The following is a 22,868-nucleotide window of genomic DNA, read 5'->3' on the forward strand; positions in this document are numbered from 1 at the left end:
TCTGCAGACTTTACTGTTTAACTAAGTTTATAATGTTGTCAAGAAGCAAAGGATTGGGAAACAGCATTGAAACTATGATCCCAGGTCATATGCTAAAGTGCTGCAACAAAATTAAATCTGAAGTGCCGATATGTTGCTTTTAATTATTTTTCATTTTTAATAATGATGACTCATTGTAGAGCTCGTCGAAAGAACCAAAGACTTGTTGATCCAAACCAAGACTTTTATTAGCAAAAGACAGGAGCTCTTCACAGGTGGACGACCAGTCCGGAATGATCCGACCTGGCTAGGGACACAACCCTTTAAGGCCCAGACAGTAGGTGTGGCTAAGCTCTCAGCCAATCGCTGTAAGCACAGTCATTACACTCTAGATACTGTAACAATATACATTGGTGATAGGTCTGTACTATCACACTCATAGATTAAATTCTAACACATTGCTGAAAAGAGTGATGACACCTCTATTATTCAGCAACTAGGAGATCATGTGAGGGCATTTCCACAGACTAAATTTGATTCTTCTTCTCCCAGCATTGCAACACCGAAGATGATAGTAAGACTTTAAAATGTAACTTAGTATTTAGAGTAATAAACCTGAATGGAAATAAAAGACTACAGGGTCCAACACAATTAAAGTTCTCGTTCAGTTGTCATAACAGACTGGAAGGACACTTAGAGAAGCAGAGGGGAGTAGAGAGCAAGTCATCTCCCCCATGTACGCTGTCACCCTGTGAATGATTGCTTCAGTTTAGCTGATCTTTATTGAAAGAATTATAAAATAAAGTATTAAAATTGCATATATTTTTGTCAATCAGTTATCACCTCACCCCTCCATTCCAGAATGAGCTGGAGATGCCACTCTTCCTGTGTCATTTGGTTGGTGACTTCAAGCCACTCAACAGAGCAAGTGCACTGTAAAACTCCATGTCCTGGATTGCTGTCTCTGGAAGCCCAAATTGAGGCAAAAGCTGAGAGATTCCTCCTTCAGGCAGGGCAAGGGATTGGCTTGGACTGGAAGGTTTCTTGCTAAGTGAGCAATGAGAGACTCAATTGGTCTGGTCACCTTCTGACCTTGAAATGAATGGAAAAAATCAGCAAATATGGCTAGAATCATTGTCTGGTGTACAAACAATCAAACCCAAGAAAGCGAGGTTATCAAAGAGTAGGTCACATTAGCACATCAAAAACAGGGTAGGAGCAGGACAGTTGGTCTTAAGTGTCTCCTCTGTCATTTCTCAGGTCAACTCCAATTTCTCAAAACCCCTTGACTCTTGCAGGAGACAACTGAAGGAAAGGAATCATATATACAGTGGCTGCACACTAATTGTTAATAACTTCCAGGTGGAGTATTCTTAGTTACTTAGAGGAGCTTTATTGTTCTCTAGAGACTTCATAGGAAACAAGAACCTCTTCTTCAGATATATCAGTGTCAAGATGATCTTTGTCCTTCAGATCTAACAGGCAGATTTAAGGAGTTCATGAAACATGTTGCTTTGGTGTTTTCTATACCATGAACTGTCTTATATATGGTCATATTTCATGAAACATTATAAACTCTTGATTTACGTCCTGTCAATTAGTGAGGGATCTGGCAGGCTAATGAATTACTCATTTTGTTTCTGAATTCATAATGGTGATGGTTGGTCCTGGTCATGTCTGCCTCAATATAATACATGAATTATTATATTAGATCTGTTTAAAAGCCAGTGTGTTAAGTACTTCCTCACTTTAAGTAAAAGCCTGTTCACATTTAAGATTTGTAATCTCTTCCTCTACAGATACAAGTTTTCCTTTTTTTCTCTTATCTTATGAGTACTATATGAAAGGACATCCTCTCATGTATGCTTTTAAAGCCTCTCATATGCTAGTGGGGGAAGAAGAATTGGTTTCCATATATAAATCGATATGGCTGTTCATAAATCTAAGAAATTCAAAATCATTCAGCATGTATATTTTAAATCTCCAATTATGAGATGATAATTATGTAATATCTATCCACCAAGTCATCTTTATTGGATTATGATCAGAAAATATAGCCGGTAGATAGTATGGTATGGTATCCTGTAACCCTGGATGCCATAATTTGGGATATTGAAAACATGTCAATTCTAGAATAAGAGCTGTGGACATTTGAAAAGAAGGAAAAATCCTTTACCTTTGAATGAAGTTGACACCAAATATCACATAACCCCAAATCCCTCATACCCTGATCCAGGACCAACACTGCTCTTGAATGATTAAAAGATCCTGGTGTGGATCGATCCATTGCTGGGTCTAGGACCAGAATGAAGTCACCACCTACCAGACAGTGGTCCAATGCTGTCATAAGTTTTAATACCAAATCATTAAAGAAAGTGGTTTAGTTGTGGTTGGGAAATATGTAAATCCTGTTATCTTGATAGTGAATCTCTCCTTTTTGCCTGCCCAGATGCATAATCTTCTCCTTGTTCTTAAGTTGAGGAGCTTCACGATTATAGGTCTCAGTCTCCATGAGTCGTCACCAGATGGGGAGTTTTCTCAAGCAGTCAGTTCTCTTGCAGGTGATGGGAGCAGTAAAGTTTTTGATGCTGAAGATTTCTGATTGGATTTGTTCCAAAAATCCACTTGCATTGCGACCTTCAGCATTCACAGGGAGATTAAGTATCTGAATATTGTTTCACCTGCTCCTGTTTTCCATGTCATCTACCTTCCCTTTAAACAACTGCACTTCCTTCTCCAATTCCACAACATGCATGGTGACTTCTATTATATTGTCTTCATTAGCCGATACATGCCCCTTCATTTCCTTAACTTGGTCAGCTAGGGTTGATGATGCAGGTTCTATTTTAATTAACGAGGACTGGATGTCAGTTGTTTTAGTGTCGATTTGTGTTGATATTTCTTCCTTGCTTTCCCCTCTTCCAGACCCAGTCACAATCTTTACAAAATACGAAGGTCTGGTTGTTTCTTCAGTTAGTGATAAAATATCCTTCTTGCTTCTAAGGCTATATTGTGACATGCACTTGTAGCAGATGAAATTTATTTTGAAAATTTTAGGAATGCAGTTTTAACAATAACATAGCAAAATAAAAGATAACTATTGAGGCACTCTAGGGAGCTCACATTTACACGTCTTTCCTTCTTGCTGCTTCACATCCTATCAAGATTCTGAAAAGAATGCCAAAGGGACTTCGAATGTTTAGGTGAAGTTACTTTTTGCAGTTTGAAATAGGTTAGTCCAAAACTATCTTTTTCAAGTTAAAGGAAGAAGTTGATACTGCTTAATGAAGAAAGTGGAGCTGGGAGTGGATTTGCAAGAACAGGCAGCATCCATGGAGAGAAATGATCTGTCAAAATTTTGGGCCAGGTCCCTTATCATGTTGACTAGAACAGAAAGATTGTGAGAGCTGCAGGCAGCTGCAATGGATGACCAAAATCTTGATGCAGAAGAACAGAGACAACGAGACAAGGAAAAAGTAAAAGAACAAGAGTTTCCAAAACTGCTAAACAGAAGAAATAAAAATTAAAGCAAGTAAAATTATTATAAGAAAATATATTTAAGCCATTAATTATATTTTATCAATCTTTGTGCAGAAATGGAAGGTGACTATAAGCCTAATGACAATGAGCCATAGAATTATTAATATTAATCCAAAGAAAATCCCAGAGAAATTGTTGGTTCGAACTAGAAAAAGCATTTGATCTGATAGCCTCTGACCCAGTTCTAAAAAGATTGGCTGTAAAGGAATAAAATTCAAAAGTGACAAAAAATCTTCTAAAATTCCCTTGATTCTGGAAAACTCCCAACTGATTGGAAGCTTGCAAATGAAATTGTTATTTAGTAAAAAGAGAGAAGGGAAGTTGGGAACTTAATTTCAGTTTGTGATATATTTGTAATTGCTAAAATTCTGGAATCTTTATAGACATAGTGACTGGTTTTGAGAACCTCACAATGTGATCTGCTATTAATATGCTTCTATGAAGCGAAAATCACGTTTGACAAATCTAGTGCCATTTTCCTGGGATCAGTAATTTCCTAGGATCAGCAGGAACAAGGTGAATTTTCAAGAGATATTTAATTATCATACAAATACTTGGGGCATATTATTAGAACCCAGTGGGTTGAATGGTAAATGTATTGGTGTGGACAGAAAATTATTTAAAGGATAGAATAGGGAAAGTGGAAATAAGTGAAATGACTGGTTTTATTTATTCATCTCAGGAAAAGGTAATACTGTATTTACTGCTTACCCCTGAAGTGGATGTGCCATTTTAAAGGGCAGTTTAGGTCCAACCTGCTCGATTAGTCTTGACACAGACAGGCCAGACCAGGAAAGGAAAGGAAGCATTCCTGTCTTGAGAACAGTGGACAATCTAGGTACTTTTTTTTTCTGATTATTTAACATGTTGTCTCCGCTCCATCCTCAACATTCATTGGAGCGACTTTATCTCCAACATCTAAGTACTCGAGATGGCAGAGGCCGACAGCATCGAATCCATGCTGCTGAAGATCAAACTGCGCTGGGTAGGTCACGTCTCCAGATGGAGGACCATCGCCTTCCCAAGATCGTGTTATATGGTTATATTCCACTGGCCACCGTGACAGAGGTGCACCAAAGAAGAGGTACAAGGACTGCCTAAAGAAAGCTCTTGGTGCCTGCCACATTGACCACTGCCAGTGGGCTGATCTCGCCTCAAACCGTGCATCTTGGCGCCTCACAGTTCGGCGGGCAGCAACCTCCTTTGAAGAAGACCGCAGAGCCCACCTCACAGACAAAAGACAAAGGAGGAAAACCCAACCCCCAACCCCAACCAACCAATTTTCCCCTGCAACCGCTGCAACCGTGTCTGCCTGTCCCGCATCGGACTTGTCAGCCACAAACGAGCCTGCAGCTGATGTGGACTTTACCCCTCCATAAATCTTCATCCACGAAGCCAAACCAAAGAATGCTGTATTAGAAAAGACATGGCCTCCTTGACTAAATAATTGGGACTTTGTAGCAACTGTGTCACAATGCGAAATGAAGAATGAGAAAATGATCAGATGTAGTCAAGTCAAAACTCAGCAAACATCGTTACTCAAACAGTCACACGCAACTTTTTAAAACCCTGCACGTTCCAAATGATGTCATTGCATTGTGATATCATGACGTCACTTGGAACCTCCCGAACCAATTCGATTAAGCCTCCGGTGAGCAGCTACATCTTCATATTTCAGTAATAGACATATTGTTATGGACTATGAACTGACCTTTTGGACTGTGGACTGTCATCATAAAGGGTGGAATTCTTCTGGGAACTCTCTGACTTGTGGTGCAGCTGGGTCGAGCTGTGCAGACAGAGAGAGAATGGAACATTCAGAACAGCAGTTGGAGCAGCAGAACTGCAATTGGAGAAACAGAGACCAACTGGATAGTTGTGTAAAAGGCACAGGCCTCACAAGTTAATGAAGGATTAAAAACCAAGGAAAACCTTGAAAAAAATATTTGTAAGCTTATGGCAACCAACATCAGTCATTTCTCTCTCCAGCATTCAATAATTTGTATTTTTGTTATTCAGTTAAAGGAATGAATTTGGACATTGAGCTTGGGATTGAATTCTGTGGACTGTTTTTTGGATTGACTTGATTAGCTGACCTGAGGTTTTGTGGAATTTTTTTCTTTTTGAATATCAGGCACAGACTGTAGTGTGTTTTTTTAACATCAGAGCATGGCAAACAAAAATATATTGTGTCTTTGAAATAGTTCCTTTCTTTTAAAAAAAAGCTCCAAAAAAAAAGGTCAGCGGTGGGTAAGTTATTGGAGGGTGTTCTAAGAGATTGAATATATAAGTATTTTGATAGCCAAGAGTTGATTAAGGATTGTCAGCCTGGCTTTGTGTGTGGTAGGTTGTGTTTAATGAATCTTAGATTTTTTGAGGAGTTACCAAAAAAGTAGATGAAGGCAAGGCTGCAGATGTTGTCTACATGGACTTTAGCAAGGCCTTTGACAAGGTCCCACATGGTTTATTTTTACATACTCATTGTTTATTAACATGATATCTGTATATTTGTTATAGATACTTATAGTGGGGTTAATTGGGCTAAGACATTACATGGTTAATAGTCATTAATAAATTTAGAGTTAAAATTTAACCCTTTTGAATTGCATCTTCTATTGTTGCTGGTTTGAGGTATAACAAAGTTCACTGTTGGTAATTGCAGAAATAAAGCAGGATACATGAATTGCTTCAGTGCTTAAACATACCTGACTCTTGTTTTCTTAGCAATACTCCAAATTTGACCTCACCAATGTCTTGTACAACCTCTCCACAATTTTCCAACTGCAGTACTCACTACTTTGATTTATGAAGGCCAAGATGCCACAAGCTTTCTTTACAACCCTGTCTATCTGTGATGCCACTTTCAAGGAATTATGTATCTGTATTCCCAGATCCCCTTGTTTCTTCACACTCCTCAGTGCCCTACCATTTACTGTGTATGTCCTTCCTTGGTTTGTCCTTCCAAAATGCAACACCTCACACTTGTCTGCATTAAATTCCATCTCTCATTTTCTGGCCCATTTTTCCAGTTGGTCCAGATCCATCTATAAGCTTTGAAAGCCTTCCTCACTGTCCACAACTCCTCCAATCTTAGTGTCATCAGCAAACTTGCTGATGCAATTTCCCACATTTATCATCCATATCATTGATATAGACAACAAACAATAGTTCCAGCATTGATCCGTGAGAGACACCACTAATCACAGGCTTCCAGTCTGAGAAGCAATCATCCATTACCACTTTCTGTCTTCTCTAATTTCAAATCCAATTTATAACCCCTTCATGGATTCCTAGTGCCTGAACCTTCTGAACTAACCTCCCATGTGGGACCTTGTCAAAGGCCTTGCTAAAGTCCATGTAGACAACATCCACAGCCTTGCCTTCATCTATTTTTTTGGTAACTCCTCAAAAAATCTAAGATTCGTTAAACACAACCTACCACGCACAAAGCCATGCTGACAATCCTTAATCAACTCTTGGCTGTCAAAATATTTGTATATCCAATCTCTTAGAACACCTTCCAATACCTTACCTACCACTGACGTCAGGTTCACCGGTATGTAATTTCCTGGGGTTTTTTTGGAGCCTTTTTTTAAAAGAAAGGAACTATTTCATTGACGCCATATATTTTTGTTTGCCATGCACTGATATTAAAGGAGAAAGAGGGTCATGTAATATAGGAAGCAATTTAACTAACCCGTATTCATTTAATGGAAGAAAACAAATTACAATGCCATTGTCTTTCAATCAGCAGATATCCTGAAGATGCAATATTAATCTTTTGATAATTCTTTCTAAAAGGTAAAGATCAGAATAATTTTTATTTTGTGTGTGTTTTGTCTTGGTTAGGAAGAAGAATTGGACTGACAGAGGTATGGTCAAATGCGATTTTGAAAATGTTTCAAATGATATAGGGCCAAGGAATGGTGAATGGAATTTAATTCTGACAAGTGTGAGGTGTTGTACTTGGGTAAGTCAAACTAGGGGTTGCACTTGCATTATAAATGGCAGATCCGAGAGAGTGTTATAGAATAGAGAGCCCTATGGGTAAAGGTGCATAATTCCTCGAAACTAGTGACTCAGCTGGTGAAGAAGTGGTACACTCACCTTCATTAGGCAGGATATTGATTACACAATTTGCAACCTCATGATTCAGTGTTCGAGGCAATGGTGAGAGCACTGTGTATAGTTCTGGTCATCCATCTATAGGAAGGATAAGTTAGAAAGGGTTCAGAGAAGACCCAGCTGGACTGGAGTGCTTGAATTATAGGGAGAGGTTAGATAGGCTGACAGATGAGTTTATGGAGTTTCTAAAATCATGAGGGATAAAGTGAATGCTCATACTTTTCTTCCACCAGGGAAGATAATTCCAAAACTAGATGGAAAAGGTTTAAAGTGAGAGGTGAAAAAAATTTAAGAGGGACTATAGGGGCAACTTTTTCAGTTAGAGGATTTCCCTAAATGGAATGAACTGCTAGAGGTTTAGTTACAAAATTTAAAAAGGTATCTTATATGGATGGTTCAGGCTTCGAAGGATATGGACCAAATGCAAGAAAGTGGGACTAGCCCAGAATGCCAGCATGGATGGGGGGGCTGAAGGATGACTCTAAATGATTCCAGAGGTAAACTTCAGGTACAAACACTTTGGCAGTTTACACTGGGGTTTACACTGGGGTTCAAAAAGACCACACAAATAAATATTGCTGGAAATGTTCAGATGATTGGGCTGGAGTGAGGGAATGTTTTAGCTTGACAAACTTTCATTAGCAAAGGAAGAAAATTAGTAACCAAATGGTTTTATCAAAATCAAAGGGTTGGGAAGAAAAAGATGGAAGTGGAGATACATAATGGGGCAGAAAACTGGGAGTTTAAGTAACAAAAGGATGTGGTAATAAAGCATGGGTCCAGAGAAGATGGGATTGCTGAACAGGGGCTATGTGCAAAGATTGGAGGCAGAGAATATAATCTATAATTGCAAAAGACCTAGCTGAAAGATGAGATGCTAGAACTTGAGGTTACTTTGAACTTTATGCTGTGGTCAGGGGACAGTGTGACAGAAAGGTAAAGTGTGAGCTGACTGGAAACTCAGAATTCTGCCTTGCATGCATGTTGAGCCTCTTGCAGCTGCAGTTAGCCCAAGGCCTGGGATCTGTGGACAAGCCTCAAACAGATTGAGCAGAAAGTGTGACCAAGCTTTGAGAATGACATTCCAGCACACCTCTGATGGCCTTTGACATGGTAAATAAATCTTCTCGGTATAGTCAAGTGCATCCAAGTGAATTATGGGAAATTAGATAAAAATTGTAAGATCCCTTGCAGAAATATTTGGATTGTTGATAAGTTCATGTAATGATTAGGGGATCAGAGGGTGAGCAAATTTAAGTTTTTGGGAATCACTATCAGACGATCTTTCCTTGGCATTGTGAAGAAAACACATCAGAGTTTCTACTTCTTCAGGAGTTTGTGGAGGTTTGGTATGACATCAGAAACCCTGGCAAACCTCTACAGATGCTTGGTAGAAATTGTGTTGACTGGCGACATCACGGGAACACCAATACTCCTGAGTGTAAAGCTCTGCAAAAGTTAGTAGACACAACCCAGGACATCACAGGCAAAACCCTCCCCATAATCAAGAACACTACAGGGAATGCTGCCATTGTAGTGCAGCAACAATCATTAAGGATCCACATCACCAAGCACATGCTCTGTTCTCACTGCTGCCATTGGAGGCAGAGAATATAATCACCACAAGACTCAGACCACCAAATACAGGAACAGCTGCTAGCCCTCCACCATCAGACTCCACAACAATAAACTCAATCAGGAACTCATTTAAGGACTCTTAGATTTGCCCTTGTTTATTTTGTCAGTTTGTTTACTTTTCTTTATTAGTTTACACGTGTATGTGGAGTACAGTTTTCTTTTGCACTACCAATAACTGATAATTCTGCCTTGCCTGGAGGAGAAAGAATCTCAGGTTGTATGTAATGCCTGACAATAAGTCTGGAATCGGAATCTGAAGTTCAGGAGGACAAGAGGGAGACAAATGTTGTGCCATTGTTCAAATAAAGACTGCAATAATAAGCCAGGCAGTGAGTTATGGATAAATTGATGGAGGTGATTTTGATAGGACAGGATCTTATCACACTTGGAAATGCATGGACTGATTAAGGAGAGTCCAGCCTGGGTCTTGTGCAATGGAAATCATGTCTCACAAATAATTAAGCTTTTCTGAAGTGGTGACCAAGAAGACCGATGAGGTCAAGATGGTAGACATTGTCTGTATTGATGTTTGCAAGAACTTTGTCAAAGTTCCACATGGTAGGCTGGACTAGAAGGTCAGATCTCAAGGTATCCAGGGTGAGCTGGCCAATTTGATACAGAATTGGCTTGATGGTGGTGGAGAGGTGTAATTCAGATTGGAGGCCTTTGATCAGTGGTGCGCTGCAGAGATCAGTGCTGGGTCCACGTGGTTACTCAGTTTACAGATAATTCCATAATTGGTGATAGAGTGGATAGTGAAGAAGATTATTTAAGATTACAACAGGATCTGGACAAACTGGAAAAATTGGCAAAGGAATGGCAGATGGAGTTTTAATTGGACAACTGCAAACTGTTGCACATTGGAACTTTATACAAGGGCAAGAGGTACACAGTGAAATGTAGGGTCCTGGGGAATGTTGTAGAAGATACAGGTACGTAGTTCCATGAAAATAGCTACATGGTAGTGAAGATGGTATATGACATGCTTGGATTCATCAGTCAGACCATTTATTACATGATCATCATCTAGCCAAAAGAAACCCATCATTTAGCGAGAAAGGGTGGAGAAAAGATTCCCAAGATTGCTGTTGAGACTGGTAGGGTTGATTTATAAAGAGAGGCTGGTTAGGATGGAAACTTTCTCCCTGTAGCTTAGGAGACTGAATAGAGACCTTCCAGAGATCTATAAAATAATATAGATAAGGTAAATAGTCAGAGTGTCTTCCCAGAGTAAGGCAATCTAAACTAGAAGGTATAGATTTAATATGAGAAGGAAAAGATTCTAAAGGGACCTGAGGGGTACTTTCTTCACACAGAGGGTGGAGTATATATGGAATAAGCCGCCAGGTGAAGTGGTAGAATTGGGGACATTTGTAACATTCAAAAGATACTTAGACAGGTAAATGCTTATGAAAAATATAGAGGGATAAATGGAAGAAAATGGGACTAGCTTGGTCAACATGGACAAATTGGGCCAAAACGTCTGTCCCTCTGCTGCAGAAGTCTATGATTCTATGACTGTTACTGATATAACCAGCACATTTATTGGAAATTATCCATATGGTGATGAGAGAAATATTTGAGAAATTGAAGTGGTAGATTTATACATGAGAGCCTTTACACCTTATTTAATATCAGTATAGCAACTTCCTGCTTTGCATGCAGTCAAATCAAGCTTTATTGTGCGGATGTGGTGAGAGGGTTTTCCATCTGACATCGAAATGACGTCAATGCTATGCAAGTTATTCTAAAATTTCTCAGAGTTTATATTTTTGAGTAGAAATGTTTACAGGCATGTAAGTTTCAATTCAATGCGTGCAGCTGCCTGCAAAGCCCATACTCTGTCTTTCACTTGAATTTTGAAGTTCACTTTCACTCAGGGAATCGTGCAATTTAACAGCATGGAAACAGGCCCTTCAGCTTAATCTGTCCATGCCGACTAAGTTGCCCATCTAAACTAGTCCCCTTTGCCTGTGCTTGGGCTATATCCCTCTAAATCAGTGGTTCTTAACCCTTTTCTTTTCATTCACATGCCACTTTAAGTATTCCCTATGCCATCGGTGCTCTGTGATTAGTAAAGGATTGTTTAAGGTGGGATGTGGGTGGAAAGAAAAAGTTTGAAAACTACTTTTTTAATTGTACCTAATTGACTCGTCATGTGCATGGTTTCATACTCCAAAGGAAATGGGCCAATGACAATTTTTCTCAAGCAAAATATTTCAGTAACAATTGGATCTAGAGCAGAGATTCTCAACATTCCCTTCCCTATAAATATCACAGAGAATGTGCTTCACAGCCAAATATAACGTAGGCTCCCAAATTTTCCTGGTGGGTTGAATATGTTTATTTTTTCATCTAGTTCTTATTTTAGCTGTTCATTGTTTCATTGCCAATGACTGAATGAAGAGAAGGCAGCATTTTAAATATTTGACATGTCTCTGCAAGAGTTCATAATTTCTTTTCGGGTTCTTGCTCTGCTGAGCTGAAATATCTATAGGAATGTATAGACCTGATCAGGGTAGAAGTTGCTGTCTGTGTTGCGAACTTTATTAAAGGGCAAAGCACATTGACTTCATAGTTGGTCAGTATGGAGGCCTTGGTCCCACTATGAATTGTGAGGTTAGCTTAGGGGATTGGGCGGAGGAGAGCAGATGTGGGAATCACCTGCATTCATTAAGTTAGTTAATGATGCTTTTGGAGGACCCATCTGCAAACTGGTCACCATTAAACAAAGCACTGGTTGGGCTGAGCCAGCTGAGGATGTTCAGCATTTCACAGGTTCACAGCAAAGAAATAGGCCTTTCAGTCATCATGTTTAAGTTACCACCAAGTATTAATTGAGTGTTTCTTGCAACCTCCAACTAAATATAAGAATTTCAACCTGTTAAGATACCTTTCAGTGGAGCCGATTCTGAATTACACTTCACACTCTTCCCAAGCATTGCCACCACCTCATCCCAGCTTCCCAAATTGAGTAGCTGTGGAGATATTGTCCTTGAAGGAGAGATGAGACCTTAGAATCAACCTTCACAGCATCAATTTCAGAGCTAGGCTTCTTGACCACCTTCACCTGTCCCATGGTCTTCACAATGGATGGAACAGAGAGATTGAGGGTAACAGGTCACAGAATACGTCATGAAATAATAAACTGCTGGAGGGACTTGGAGCACAGAGCAGCATCAATGGGAGAAAAATTGATGTTTCGGGCTAGAACCCTTCATTCAGATGTTCATCTGCTTCTTTCATGTGTTCACTGAATTCATGGTCTGAGACAGTCACTGAACCCTATAAGAAGAAAACATCACATTCTTAGTTGCATGTGTTAATGTTGACAGATGAAGCATGTTTCAGATTTCAGATTTATTATACATGGCATCACATACAACCCTGAAATTCCTTTCTCTGTGGGCATGTCATTGGTAATGCAAAAAATAAACTATACACAGCGTAAAACATGTAAACAAACAAAGAACTGTAAACCGACAGTTGGAGGGGCAGCAGCTGTTCCTGAACCTGGTGATGTGAGTCTTGTGGCACCTATACCTCTTTCCTGATGGCAGCAATGAGAACAGAGTGTGTGTTGGGGGGTGTGGGTTGAAGAGCGCGTTGAAAGAACCAGACTTGTTGATCCAAACCAAGGCTTTTATTAACTAAAAGACTGGAGCATATCACAAATAGATCGACCAGTCCAAAATTACCTAGTCTGGCTAGGAGCAATCCTTTAAGACCTGTCAGTAGGTGTGGCTACACTCTCAGCCAATCACAGTCATCCTACATTACCATCTGTACATATGTACATATACACATTGGTGATAGAATCTGTTCTATTATATTCACCCCTTCTTTGAGAACTGACCTTAGGGTGGTTGGAGGTAAGGGGCTGTACCGGTCAGGGGGTCTGACCATCCAGCGTGATCACCGTGGCTCCAGGATTGGGGTCGCCGGAGATGTGTCGCTGGCAGGCCCATAGGGTATGGCCACTGCTTTGCTCAATTCCCCAACAGCATTGTTGACAGTCTGGCCTGAGCTGGTAGGGTGATGCTGGTCACTCTGTTCAAGCACATGACCTGGGGGAGAAGGAGAAGGGGGAGGCTGGGTTAAAGGCACTCCTGCGCCTGATCCGGCTTAGGTTAGGTCCCTTACCAAGACTGTGTCCTCCCGACCGTCTGGGTACTCAACGTAGGCATAATGCGGGTTTGCATGGAGCAGAGTCACTCGGTCAACCAAGGGGTCGTTCTTAGAGTACCGGACGTGGCGTTGTAAAAGGACTGGACCGGGAACCGTGAGCCATGCTGGTATGGTCGTATCCGGCTCGGATTTCCTCGGGAAAGAGAACATCTTTTCTTGGGGGATGGCATTGGTTGCGGTGCATCGGAGGGAACGGATGGAGTGTAGGGCACTAGTGAGCACATCCTGCCAGTGAGAGGTGGGGAGACCTTTGGACTGGAGGGCAAGCATAACTGCTTTCCAGACGGTGGCATTCTCTCTTTCGACTTGCCCATTACCACGTGGGTTATAGCTGGTGGTCCTGCTTGAAGCAATACCACACTCCAGAAGGTACTGCCGCAGCTCTGCTCTCATAAACGAGGACCTCCTGTCACTGTGGATGTAACTGGGGTAACTGAAGATGGCGAAGATGCTATGCAGGGCCTCTATAACTAAGGAGGCAGTCATGTCCGAGCAGGGCACAGCGAACGTGTGAGTACTCATCGATGGCCATAAGGATGTAGGTGTTACGGTGGTCAACGGTAAGGGCCCTTTGAAGTCTACGCTGAGATGCTCAAAGGGGCGGATGGCTTTGATGATGTGGGCGTTCACCGGACGGCTTGCACTCAGCGCACACCGGGCAGGCTCGGGTCATGGAGCGAATCTTCTCGACCATGGAGGGCAGGTTGCGAGCTTTGACAAAGTGCGCAAACCTAGTGACCCCTGGATGACAGAGCTCCTTGTGGAGTCTCTGCAGCCTGTCCAGTTGTATGTTGGCACAAGTCTCCCTGGAGAGCACAGCTGGCAGGTCGTTGAGTTTATCAGGCCGATACATTATGTCATAATTAAAGGTGCAGAGCTCGATTCGCTACCTGGCGATTTTGTCATTCTTGATCTTACCTCGTTGGTTATTGCTAAATATGAAGGAGATCGTGCGTTGGTCAGTCAGCAGCGTAAAGCGCCTGCCAGTGAGGTAGTGTCTCCAACGACGTACTGCTTCAACTATGGCCTGGGCCTCCTTCTCAACAGAGGAGTGTCGGCTCTCACGACCTGGAGGGTTCTGGAGAAGAAGGCTACCGGCCGGCCGGACTGGTTCAAAATGGCGGCAAGTGCAAAGTCTGACGCATTGCTCTCAACTTGGAACGGAATGAACTCATCGATGGTGTGCAGCGTTGCAGCAGTGATGTCCGATTTTATGCGGTCGAAGGCCGCTCTGGCTTCGGTTGACAGGGGGAAGGAGGTAGTCTTGATGAGTGGCCGTACCTTGTCAGCATAGTGTGGAACCCATTGGGCATAGTAAGAGAAAAAGCCCAGGCAACATCTGAGTGCCTTTTGGGTGTGTGTGGAGTGGGGGGTGGGGGAGGTGGGGGGAGCAAGTCTATGAGGGGACGCATGTGGTCAGGGTCCGGCATGACCACCCCGTTCTCCACCACACAACCCAGAATTGCAAGCCAAGTGGTCCGGAAGACACACTTGTCAAAATTGTAGGTCAAGTTCAGTCGAGTTGCAGTTTGAAAAAATTTCTCAAGATTGGCATCATGATCCTCCATGTCATGGCCGCAGATGGTGACATTGTCCAGATACGGGAAAGTAGCAGTCAGTCCGTTCTGGTCCACCATCCAGTTCATTTCCCGCTGGAAGACCGTGATGCTATTTGTGACACTAAAGGGTACCCTGAGGAATTGATGCAGCCGCCCATTTGCTTCGAAGGCCATGAAAGGTCAGTCTTCTCGGCGGATCGGGAGCTGATGATAGGCCGAATGTAAGTCAATGGAAAATACATGGTATTGAGTGATCTGATTCACCACATTCGTGATCCGTGGAAGGGGGTATGGTTCCAGAAGCATGAAGCAGTTGATTGTCTGGCTGTAGACAACCACCATCCCCGGCTTCTCACGTTTTTAACAACCACCACCTGTGCCCTCCATGGACTCGAGCTAGGTTTGATAATGCCCTCATTCAGCAGTCTGCGCACCTTGTTTGTGATAAATTTCCTGTGTTCATAACTATATTGCTGGCCAGGTGTGAGGTTTGTGAAAAGCGCTGGCGTAGCAACTCACAGGGTCGAGAGATTACAGGTGAGGCCCCGGGGCGCGGGCAGGAGGCTTCTGGGGTGGAGTGGTTACAGTCAGGGAGTGGAGCGTGAGGCCCCCCCAAAGTGCAGAGAAACAGTTTGAAACTGGCACTGAAAATCCAGTCCCAGCAGTGCAGGGGTGCACATTTGGGGAAGGACTAATAGTTTGAAGTCTGTGAACGTGATGTCCTGGACTTTCAGGGTCGCCACACAGTACCCCTTTACCCCAGTGATGTGCGATTTGGTCGCCAATTAAATTCTTTGGGCAGTGGGGAGAATAGCCAGTCCGCAACGGTGGGCCAGGTCTGCGCAGATAAAACAGTCAGTTGATCCCGAATAAATTAAGCAATTGGTATAGTGTCCATGCACTTTAATCAGTTCGATAGCTTTGTGAGTGGTTGGGGGAAGTCCTGGTCGAGGGTTATTGATGCAGAGACTAGTAATGGGGACAGTGGAGTTCTGTATGATGACATCACGCAAACAGTTGGGCCTGAAGAGACAGTGTCGAGGAGTTGGTGTTGCTGCCTGCAGCCTGCTGGGGGTGTTGGCCAGCCAACGGTAAGTGTTGGGGGTCGCTGTTTGCTGTCGGCGTTGGGGTGATCAGTCGGACGATCGGCGGCGGCAGGTCCCTGGTCGATAGTGGCGGTGGGTCCCCGGTCAGTGGCAGCGGCGGTGGGTCCCCGGTCAGTGGCAGCGGCTGTGGGGGCGGCGGCACGTCCCTGGTCGGCAGGTGCGGCAGCTGTTGAGGTCGGGGCTGGGGCCTGGTCGGATGTTGCTTCATGAGGTAGGGTGAACGTCATTGCGGCGAGGATGGGTTGTACCTTCCACGCTCGGCGCCTGCCCTGTGACGTCAGGCACTGCCACACGGTGGAGTCCTCACTCTCATTGGACGAGAGATCTGAGGAAGGAGTGTTTCAAATGGACAATGGTGATTGAGCTTCACAAGAGGCACTGTGTTTGATGGTGGCCATTTTGGAGTGACAGAACGGCAAAGTGGCCGTTTTTAAGGCACTTCTGGCACCTGGCTTTTCTCGCTGGGCACTGGGACCTGCTGTGCTTGTTCCTCCCGCAGAAATAACATTTTGGGGTTACGTTGGGCAGCGTAGTGGTGGTAGTAAGGTAGAGGGAAGGCTTCCTACTCAGATCAGAGTGTGGGGTCCAGCCCCAAGAGTACATGTCCATACTTAAGACCACAGCCTCCATCATCTCTGCAATCTGGATCACGTCCTCTAGGTTTTCTCCCCCGTGCTCTAGCAGGCGCTGCCTCACCTCATTCGATAGAACCCTGGCCACATAGACATCCCGAATGAGATCGTCTGTGGTCTCCACAGCAGTTCTGTCTGTGCAGGCACAGTCCCTGCCCATTGCTCTTAGTGTCTGAATATAAGCTCTACAGGACTCACCGGGCTGTTGCCTCCTTGTAGCAAGTTTGTACCGAGCATAAACCCTGTTCACCGGTCGCTCATAGAGCCCTTTCAGCACCTTCATGGCTGCGGCGAAAGTGGTCGCGTCCTGGACACTCTGGTAGATTCTTGGGGACACCATAGTCATCAGTATTAGTAGTCGATGGTTGTCCTCCATCAAGGTAGGGTCAGAGAGCTGTAAGTATGTTTCGAAGCATCTCGCCCAGTGCTTAAAGTTATTCAAGGCTGTAGCTGACTGTGGGTCGAAATCGAGGCATTTCAGCCGTAGCATACACTCCATCCCTTCAAAACTATTTAGTTAATAAAATTGTAGAGCGTGTCGAAAGAACCAAAGACTCGTTGATCCAAACCAAGGCTTTTATTAACTAAAAGACTGGAGCATATCACAAGTAGGTCGACCAGTCCAGAATGACCTGGTCTGGCTAGGAGCAATCCTTTAAGACCTGCCAGTAGGTGTGGCTACACTCTCAACTAATCACAGTCATCCTACACTTCCATCTGTACATATACACATTGGTGATAGAATCTGTACTATCACATGGGTCTTTGATGATTGCTACTGCTCTCTGACGGCAGCGTTCCCTGTAGATGTACTCAATAGTGGGAAGAGTTTTGCCTGTGATATTCTGGGCTGTGTCCACTACCTTTTGAAGGGCTTTATGCACAGGGATATTGGTGTTTTCATTACCAGACTGTGATACTGACGGTCAGCACACTTTCCACTGCACCTCTGTAGAAATTTGCCAGGGTTTCTGGTGTCATACCAAACCTCCGCAACCCCCTGAGGAAGTAGAGGTGCTGATGTGCTTTCTTCACAATGCCATTAGTGTGTAATCCTGCATTCTGAATTAACATCTCTGAGAAGTTAAAAGACCCTTGTTACACAAGACCCTCTATGACAAATGTGTGGACTAGCATTCTCATGTGTTACAAGGAACATCAGAATGTCCTTCTGCAAGTTATTGGTGAAACGTGATTATGAGCACAGTTTCCTGTTCCATTTCTTTCATACAGTGAGAGATTCTGAGGCATTAGGGATAGTTTATTGGTGAGTAATCTTAAAATAAAACAATCTGTTATGATTGTCTCAACTGGCTAGATCTTTTAAAACAACAGAATCCTGGTGCTGAATCTTGCTTCGTGAGCATGGGTTCTTTGGGGGCTGGGTTGGAGGTTAAAATTCAAAATAATCTGAAACAACAGTCATGAAATAGTTAGTCTGTACCAGGGTCTGTCCCTCTGCTAATTGTGAGGTTGACTGGGTGCCTCATTCAGACCTCTCCATTTCTGGTTTTAACAGCAGCAGGATAAGGGACAAGGAACCAATTCTCTTGAGGCAGGCTGGTCATTTGAATATTATGAAGAGGCTGCGTGCTATTTTTCTCCCAGTCATTCTATATTCAGCCACTGACCACTGGAAACTTGACAAGAAAAAGGAGGCAAGGATGGCTGAAACCATGCAATTATTGACAGTGCTGTCGCTGGGTTTTTTTCAAAATTCATTTGATGTGGGCATTCCCTTGAAATACCCTTGAACTGTGTGGCAGAAGGTTTGTATGGAGCTCCCCATCATATATTTGATAGAAAGGTTTATTAGAGGGAAATGGGCCAAAGGCGCAAATGGTACGAGCTCAGGTAGACAACTCAGTCAGCATGGACTAAGCCTGTATCTATGATATGACTCTAGCCATGGTACTACCAGCCTGATGTCTGATTTCTGTCTCCTTTGTGACATCTGCCACAGTGACCTGGTTTCTGCCCACATCCCAAAGATGTGCCCGTAAGTTAAGGCTTCTGCAAGTTAACGCTTGACAAGTGGCAAAAGAATCAGAAGGGGCTTATGGACATAAGGAGTATGGGATGGATGGGATTTCCTTTTAGGGAACTGTCATTGATCTAAGTCAAATGGCCTCCTCCTGTGTGTATTTAAGAGTCAGTCACACAGGAGATACAAATCGGCTAAATTTGGTAAGGATGCCATTTTTGAGGTCCATAGAGGGTAAACAGGATGCTAAATATTGAACTGTTATTGTTGTTTTCTTCTTGAACTTTGTCCCCATTCAGAAGTCAATGTTACATTTCTCTAAGTTCCATTTCCATTAATTGATCAACTAAAACCTTTTCTGTGTCTCCAAGCAGATGATGTGGCTACAAGATCATGCCGACTAATGGAGATTACATTGCTTGGTTGCACAATGGCCCAGAATAGATGATATTGTGTGCAGTTTGGTCACCTAACTATAGGAAAATATTTAAAGATTTAAATACGATTTAAAGAGTCCAATGAAGATTTAGTAGAATGTTGCTGGGATTTGAACTGAGTTGCAGGGAAAAGATTAAAAGGTTGGGACTTTATTCCCTGAAGTGTAGAAGAATGAGGGGAGATTTGATGGAGGTATACAAAACTATGAGGGATATAGACAGAGTAAATGAAGTAGGTTTTTTTTCCATGAGATTAGGTGAGATATAAACCAGAAGACAAGGGTTAAAGATGAAAGGGTAAAAGTTTAAGAGGAAGATTAGGGAGAACTTCATCACGTAGTGTGGAGTGTGGAATGACCCGCCAGCTGAAGTGGTGAATGTGGGCTCAATTTTAACATTTAAGAAGAATTTGGGTAGATGCATAGATGGGATATAGTTCAGCCCTGACTAGAAGGGCCAAATGGCTTCTTTCTGTGCTGTAATATTCTATGGTTTATGGTTCTATAACTATCTATTCAACTTTAGTGTTCATATCTTTGCAATTATTGACAATAAGTGAGTTATTTTACCAAATTTGGATTGAATATGGTTTAATCCACCATACACACCAATATTAAGTCTGCTGTTAATTTCATGGTATTCAGAATTGAACAATGCTGTCTGATTTAATAGATTCTATAGAATGGGTGGCACGATTAGTGCAGGTGGCATAGCACAATGGCATTACAGAGCCAGCAACCCTGGTTCGAATCCAGCACTGTCTCTAAGTAGTTTGTATGTTCTCCCTGTATCTGGAGGGGTTTTATCCAGGTGCTCCAGTTTCCTCTTGCATTCAAAAGACATATGGTGTTAGTAGGTGAATTGGGCAGTGCAGGCTCATGGGTTAGAAATAAATAAATAAATATTAAGATTCTCTTCTACTACCTAGTCACACATTAAAATAAATAAATAAATTGATTTTAAGATGCTGTGCTACTACCTAGTCACACATTATCCCCTAGGTCCCTCTGTCAGGACATCCAGCCTACAATTTAGACCACTGAACTGGAATCACCATCAAACCTGTCTGCAGAACATTTTTTTTCCAACTGTCAATGAGTAAAGTTTTTTTTAAATTCACTGAGATCTGTTGAGCGGACTTTCGATGAAGTTTGTATCCACACCCCCTCTCCTCCCTTCACTCCACTCCTTCATACCTTCCCCTTTTTATTGGCTGCTCTAACAATGTAAATGATCGAATGTAGGGGAGTAGAGGATATGGTTGAAACTCTCTTTAGCTGTAGGCAACAAAGACAATTTCCTTCTACAATAACTTTATGGTGTGTGGAAACTTTGCAGTAGAAGATGTTATAGTGAAAAGTATTTGTTTCAGTGCAAAATAATTGGTGTGATGTTGACAATTTAAATACGATGACAAAAGAGAATGTGTGCTTGTGAGTGAGTATATGTGTGGATCCTACACTGTTCCTGATCTAAGTAACCTTTAGGTACTGAGAAGTATTAAGTGCCTGTCATACACGGTTTAACCTCAGGAACAGAACTGTGAAGGCATTTCACCTCTGGAGTGTCAGCTCCCCAAACAAACCACATACTAGAAGCACTGCAATTTCAGTAAGTTGGACCTTCCTCTGGTCTACAAGAAAATAACCTGGAAGTTGGTTCTGTTGGCACTCCATTACTTGATGGTAAGATTCTCTCTGGAAATCGTGGGGAACGAATTCACCCAAAGATGTCCTGGGGTAATTTAATACAAATATAAAGAACTCATCAAAGGATATATTTCTGTGGATTGTGCCACATTTTTATGAGGCACTGACGTTACTGCAACCTTCCCGAGATGTACACTTCCTCAGGCAGCAGGGCAAAGATTTACCCAATCGATGTTTAATTTTTTTAAAATTTTGCTTAAAACATGGTAGAAGCCAATTCAGGCCATTGAACCGAATTCACCTACAAGCCCATACTGTTTTTGGAGAGTGGGAGGAAGCCGGAGGACCCATGGAAAAACTCATGCTTTGTCACTTGGTGAATGGACAAACTCCTTACAGACAGTGCTGAATTCGAACCCAGGTCATGATAACTGCTACACTATCTGTGTCCCCACTAAAAATCCACAAGTGTGTGTGATGTAACAGAGCACAATCAGTGTGACAAGAAACTATTTAATTAGTGTGGTGGTACACCACTGGCCTTCTGCAGGGGGAAACCTCTGTACCTGCAGAAGAGCATGGGGACAAGACAACACTTGGCCGGCTGACAATCAGCCGACCTGAATAGACCAAGCCCCACCTGGTCGGTTGTCAATCACCCTCCGGGATATAAGCCTGAGCCAGCCCTTCGAATACACTCTCAGAGTTTAGAGCAGCACATCTCACAGCTGGCTGTGTGTAAATTTATGTCAAATAAAGCCTGTTGTAGAGACTTTTGGTTTTGTGTGTTTGCTTCTGACTGACAGCGCACCACAATTTATTCGATGTAAATTCTCAAAGCTGCTATTGAAAAGCACCTGAGCGCCAGGAGCCTCAAAATCAACCCACGCCACCCAGAAGCACAAGCATGCTTCGAGATCTGGAAACAGGCGGTCGAAGCAATCATCGAGGCTCACTCCGACGACATCCTGGACTCCGATCGAAAGAGGCTTGTCTTACTCTGATCAAAGCTGGGTCCCTTTGCCTTCCAGGCCATCAAAGACTGCACAGGGTACTCGGAAGTGATGAACACCCTCGAGACCACAAATGTGGTCTTTGCAAGGTACCTCCTCAGTATCTGAGCCCAACTACCCGAGGAGATGGCTGAGTCTTACCTGGGAGCCCTGTGTGAGTTGGCCTAACCTTGTCTGGCTGAACACGAGGTAAATGAAAGGGAGGTCGAGAGGCTGATCAGAAACGCCTACGTCCGAGGGCCATCAGGCAGAGGCTGCTGGAGGAAAATATCTACTCCCTGGCCAAAACAGTGGAGGTTAGTCCGATCCCTGGGGGCAGCAGCCCTGCAGACCAAAGCCTTCAATTCCAGGCTTCCTCAGGCCTCCGCGTGCTCAGCACATTCAGCTGCTGTGGCCCTAGATCAAGCTGGGGAAGAAAATTTCACTGCTGCAGCACCCAGCTACCTGTAAGTACTGTGGGTCCCGGTGTGGGTCTGATCGTCGATCGTGCCAAAACTGCCTGGCTAAAAACCAGTATTGTTCGAGATGTGGCAAGAAAGGCCACTTTGCCAAGGTATGCCTCTCAAAGTCAGCCAGCAGCTCAGCGGCCCTCTATGCCCTCCTCACCAACCAGCGGGCAGTGGCATTCATGTTCAACACTACCCACAGGGGCAAGATTAAGAACAAGATCATGTGCTGGAGAGTTGAGCTGTCAACATACAGCTACGACATCCAGTATCGTCTGGGAAAGTTTAACGACTCCTCAGCGCTCTCTCCTGGACCTGTGCATCGCTCCACGATGACCAGCTGCAGGCACTGCACGAGTCCCTCTGCCACTCGGGCGTCACCTGCTTATACCATTTTATCAAGTCTTGGAACCTCCCATACATCATCAGGGATGTCAGGACCATGAACGAGGCATGCCAGGTCTGCGTGGAATGCAAACCTTGTTTATTCCGCCCACCCCAGGCTCCCGTCGTGAAGGCCACTCGGCCCTTTGAGCGACTTGGCATGGACTTCAAGGGGACCTGCTTTCCAC

The 22,868-nt window shown here is 43.2% G+C and overlaps 1 long non-coding RNA gene across 1 annotated transcript; it reads right to left on the bottom strand.

Moving 5' to 3' along the window:
- Positions 1-210: 210 nt before the first annotated feature.
- On the bottom strand, positions 211-7,718 carry LOC138762719 (uncharacterized). Its single transcript, XR_011357077.1, has 3 exons — positions 7,627-7,718; positions 5,231-5,308; positions 211-1,071 (listed from the first exon to the last, which is right to left on the bottom strand). It is a non-coding gene; the product is annotated as an uncharacterized lncRNA (long non-coding RNA).
- Positions 7,719-22,868: the final 15,150 nt, after the last annotated feature.

The sequence above is a fragment of the Narcine bancroftii genome, chromosome 5 (assembly GCF_036971445.1).
Source record: "Narcine bancroftii isolate sNarBan1 chromosome 5, sNarBan1.hap1, whole genome shotgun sequence".
Taxonomy (NCBI): Eukaryota; Metazoa; Chordata; class Chondrichthyes; order Torpediniformes; family Narcinidae; genus Narcine; species Narcine bancroftii.